The following is a 5,782-nucleotide window of genomic DNA, read 5'->3' as shown; positions in this document are numbered from 1 at the left end:
ATCAGTTCTGTGGTGTGTATTTAACACAGTGCAAAATGTGAGTGGAAAGAAGTTTGCAAGAAATATGGAGTCTAAAAATTAAATGCTTAAATTATGCATYGCTAGAAGACTGAAAATCCTGTCCAGGGACTTGTCTAGTTCATAAATATCTATATTGTAACTGTCCTACTGCGGGTTTATTGTGGAACTCCTGCCAGGCATTATTGTGGGGGTTTGGTTGGGCTTTTAATTTTTTTGTAATTAAATATAGATATAAATATAGATATAGATATAGATAGAGATAGAGATAGAGATAGAGATATAGAGATATATATAGATATATATAGATATATATAGATATATGTAGATATATAGATATACTGATACTCCTAAATTTTATTATATGAAGAAAGAAGTAATTCAGAATTAGAAGCTATAAGCATCATGCATTCTGCTCCAATCATATAGGGCAACTAATGAACTCTATAGAACACTTGATGTGGATTATGCTAAATTCTAGCTTTGGGTGAGGAATAAGTGATCCATATGTGTCTCATATTCCCCAGCTTCTTTATTTGTGAGGTTGCTGATCAGAGATTAATCTCTCCTGGTTCTCCAGGAAGGGTCACCAGGAAAAGGATGGCTTTGCTGTACCTAGTGGGTGTCCTGGTGGTGATGGCTTGGGGACTGTAGAGTAAAAAACAGACATTTCAATTGTCAGTAAACAAAATGCTCTATAAGCATCCTGCAGAGTACTTCCCTGCATGCTAGGCTGCAGTCCAGCCCTGGAGTCCAGACTCAGCTTATTGGTTCGTGCACAGTGGTCTGTGGAGCCACACATAGAACCCTACATTCTTGTTACACAGAATTTATGAGACCAAATAACTTGCATTTAATAACACATTGGGAAATCTGTGGCATTCTGCAAGTTTGAGCAATAAGTGTYGCACCTGAAGGAATCCACTACCAGTCAGGTATAGGACCATTTTAAAGGGTATTTATTTTCTCTTTAGCTCATACACTTAAATAAATTTTAGCCTACCTCTAGTGGACTGATACTGCTTGTAAGGAAAATTAATCTTCCTACAAATTTGTATTTCCATTTTTTTTGCATATAGGTACCAAAACAGTTAAGAAAGTCAAAGATTACTGTTATCAGTCAGGAAATTGGTGTACAGAGACAGGTTATACAACTTCCCTCAAGTCTTCCAGCAAGTCACTGGCACCTAGTCCTGTGCCCTAAGCATCATGTCTGTCTGCCTCTTAGTGCCAGAGACTGAAATCATGCAATAAGTATTCATTGAATTCAGGGAGCCTGGAGAATTTCATGTTCCCATGCACCAGTCCCCTGCTGCTGTATTTGAAGTAGTGTTGCCAAGACCTATTCTCTTTTGCTTTGTTGCTTTTAAAAAGTTTTCACAAAATCCAACTTTGTTTCTCTAGCACAGAGAGAGAGAAAAACACTTCTGTCAAAACCAGATCAAAACCTGAATATTTCCTCTCTTGTCTGTTTCATCATGATGGTACAGGAGCCCTGTTGAAAAGAAAACAAATAGCAAAGCCCCCACCTGATGTCTGCAAAGGCATGAACCTTCAGCTCAGATAGGAATATTTGTCTGTGACTGAGTGACACCAGCAGTAGGGCTGTGTAGGGATTTACAATGTATTTGGATAATTATAAGAAACTAAGTTTATCTAAACACTTTCTTACATTATCAGTGTGTTAACCAAACACTTTGTTAGTGAGACTGTGAGAGTAGGATGTGTGTAAACCCACCACTTATGTAAACCCATACTTAAATACATTTACAGAGTTCCTGTCGGTTTAGTTTTAGGAACTTGGGTATAGATTCAGCAGATGGAGTTGCACTAAGGGTATGGAAGCTACTTTTAGCTCATTTCTGTCATAATACTCTCAAATATTTTAGCAGAGGAGGTCTGCCACCTCTGAACTCTATTACTCAACTGTGGGATATTTTTTTTCTTTAATTTACTGTTGAGAACCACTGTCTTTAGGGACTTTACACAGTCTGGGATGCTGGCTATTCTTGGCTTGTGAAGAGTTCAGCTAAGGCCAGTGGAGTCTCTATTCTCTATTTTATGCTGGTGTGGTTGCACTGAGAAAAAGTGTTTAAAACTGAACAGGAGTGAGACCATAATGCCTAAATTAGTAGTCAGGCACTGGATGAAACAACTGACCCCTTGCAATTATCTTACCAACCATCCAGAAGCTCCTGGCCCCTGAAAAGCCCCTGGGAGAGCAGAAGGGACAGAGAGGTCACATCCTCTGAGCCCGACATTGTGGCCAACAGACCAGCAGCTTACACTTCACCAGCAAATGTGACAGGAGGGCATGGAGAGGCTGTGCCCAGGGAAATGCTATCATTCCTCAGGTTCCAGCCACAGACCACAGGAGCAGTTATTTTGATGCATTTATGCACTAGCAGTGCTGTTAGGATCTCACATTTACATCGGCCATGGGGTGAGTACAGTCCGGTTAGCTSAGGTAAGAACACACACTGGCCTGTCCTACTCAGACCTACCCAGTATCATGAGTCAGCCAGCGAGCAGATGCAGCTTTTTTGGGGGGAAAAATACAATGCTGGGATAGGCATCTAGTGATTTTGTACATGTTGCATATCCTATCTGCATTCATGTGGTTCAAGGAGGTCCTGTCCCATGAGCTGGAATTTTGTGCTTAATGGCCCTTGCTGAATTTTTATTCCAGGGATTTAATCCTTTTTTGAACTCTGCTAAATTCTGGCAACCACAGTATCCTCTAACAATGACTTCCAGGGATCAGCTATGCATACGTGAAGAACTATTTATGTTCATTCATTGTGAACCTACCTCTACTTACTGTTCCAAACTTGTCCACTGTGAGAAAAGACCTCATAATTACCAAATGGTGGGCAGAACTTGGTAACAACATAACCATGTTTGTTGATTCGGACTCAAATTCTTTTCCTAAAAGTTTAAAAATCTTCTTTGCTTTTTTTTTTTCCTACTGAGCACTTGTATTGGATTTTCAYAAACCTATCCAAAATCTGTTTCCTGAGTGATAAGACCTCCATTAAATATCATCACTCTGCACTGTGTGTCTTTAGGGTGCTTTTTATCCCATTCATTTATTAGCCCTCTAAAGCTACAGTTTGAAGGCCTTCTCAATCGATATTGTAGGAGCCTTCAGTGTTTACAACCAAATTGTTTTGATTGACAGTCTGATTTGGTATTATCATTATATTTTGCCAATTCATTACTCAGTCCCATTATAAAAATCATGTGTGGATAGTGGGTTCCAACACTAATGTCTGTGTGAGTCCTCTGGGAAACTCATCCCATTGTGAACATAGAATATTTATTACTGCTTTTGTTTCCTATCTTTAAGCTGTCATTAAGCCACAAGAGGCCTTTTCCGTTTTATCTGTGATAGCTGAGGTTCTTCATGATTGCTTGGTAGAGGATCTTGGAGGAGGTTTTTTCAAATCAGTTGCAATTCATTTTGCTTATTTAACATCCCTGAGCTAATCCACAGGAGAATTAGTAAGATGATCACACTTTCTTGCCATGACCCTCATCTTCCTGGGTTTCTGCATGTGTCATTTCCATAAGTTTACCTGGGTGAGTGCCATCCTTTGTGCCCTAAAACATCCTACTGGTGTACTCCTGCACATGATTTCTAATCCTCTGCTGCTGTGGTGTGGCCAGGCCRGTGATGTTCTTGTAATCAGGAGGTATTTTATGTAGCAGCACTATCCATTGAACATGTGGGTCTTAAAATGCAACTGGATATTCGTGCAATGCTGGAGCAGGGACACCAGAAGAAAAGGATATAATGAACTATTCAGGAGCCTCCTCTCCTGGTTTGAGGTTTATCTTCAAGGGTGTATGTAAGCCTGTCTCTCATGCATAAGAAGCCCTGCGTAGCAGTATTCACTTTTTATACTCACTATCAGACAGTTGACATAGCAGCTGATTTTCCTCCAGAACACATCAGTATCAGGCTCTCTGGTGAAACAATCCTCTGCTGTAATTCCGTGCCGCTATTAGCCGTCTCCATCTCACTTCCTGGCGATGCAGAAATCTCTCATGAGCTATTTTGCTTTTGCCCCAGTCTGACTCCTGTCAGCCCCAAATGAGCTTCAGAGCCTCGGCGCCCCAGCACGGCCTCAGGAACAAAGTCAAAGTGCCGGTGAACCAGAGGGAAGCATTTCTGGCTGCTTTGGAGTCCCTGCTGTTTCATGCCCTGTATAAATGAGCTTGCAGCCTGTAGTAATCCCAGCAACTCTCAAACAAATGCCTTTGTTCAAACATAAAACATTTTTCCTAAACAGCAGGATTTTTTTAAAATCCTTCTGATTTTAAAAGTCCTGGTTCCAGAGACAGGATTCAAAACATATGAAGTAAGTAACAGCCTCATCTTAAATACAGCTTTGGGTTCCCTGTATGTGAATTGTTTCTCTTCCTGAATTTGAGAAAGGAAAAATTTGCCTGTACTTAGCACATGAGCAGCTGGGCAAGCGTCTGTAAAGGCAGATACAAGCAAGAAATACAATGTGTGGATAGGATGGAGATATGTGAATAGGACTTCAATATCCAATGTAGGATATATTGCATATATAGTGTATTGGACATAGGCCATAATCCAGCAAACTGAACTATTCTTCTACCTGCAGGATTATAGGAGGGAGTCCAGAAAACAGCAAGTTAAAAGCAGATGCCTGATTTTTTTCTTTGGTGACTTGAAAACAAGAGTTTCCTGCTTCTTCTAATGATGCATCACTAATGTTAATAACAAATGTGCTCCTTTGGTGGATAGGAAGCTGTTTTGTTCTCACAGAACCCATACTTTCAAACGAAGAGAGGCCATCAAGTTGCTGTTAAATTTTAGATGTGAAATAACGAGATAAGTGCAGCTAACAATAAAAGGGAAATGGGCCACTTTGGGAAGATGAAGTGGCTGATTACTGTATGGGAACAGCAGGTTCAATCCAAGCCTGACAAACTCCTCTCTCACAGTTCACTGGGAGGTGTATATTCTAAGAAGTAAGTGAACAGTCCTCTCTTTTATATATGTATGTTTATATATTTTATATATACATATATATGAACATAAGTTATATATATATGTATATATACATGTGTGTCTATATATATATATATATATATATATATATATATATATATATGAATATAAGTGGGAAAGTGCTGCTCATCTCCATTTACCCTCTTCCACCTCACTGTAGCATGACAGTAATGCTCTGAGGCCAAGGTGGTGTGTAGAAACTGGCACTTTTGTTTTGCCCAGAAGAGCCAGCCATAAGTAGATAGTTTGTTAACAAATATATTTTGGCATTTCTAGAGTACACTACATGGTTTTCTTCAGCTGATGTCAGCACCCTTCTCACAGTGAAATGGAAGCAGRTCTCAAGTACAGCCTGAGATACTTCAGTCTCTATGGGCAGCCCTGGGGCAAATTTTCCTGCTAATAGTTTATTCCTTCTTTTTCACACCAAGTGCTATTTGGAAAAAGGGTGGCAGAAAGACATAAAAATTAATAGAAATGAATTGTTGYAGTTCTGCTTATGAATGCACACAGAGAAGAGTGACCCCTTAAACTGACTTGCCCATTATACTAAATCCATGCAGTCATCACAAGCACTGTGCTGTATGAATAAGCCTTTAACTAAAGATTTCTGATCTCCCAGAGTATTTCAGTATCCATCAAGTCACTGATTGTCATGTTAGATGTGACATATAGTTAATACACTATAGATATCAGGGTAGACATTTCTGATTCAGA

Source organism: Malurus melanocephalus, unplaced genomic scaffold (assembly GCF_030028575.1).
Source record: "Malurus melanocephalus ecotype Western Australia unplaced genomic scaffold, MMel_1.1 scaffold_160, whole genome shotgun sequence".
Taxonomy (NCBI): Eukaryota; Metazoa; Chordata; class Aves; order Passeriformes; family Maluridae; genus Malurus; species Malurus melanocephalus.
Note: the sequence above shows the minus strand (reverse complement) of the source record.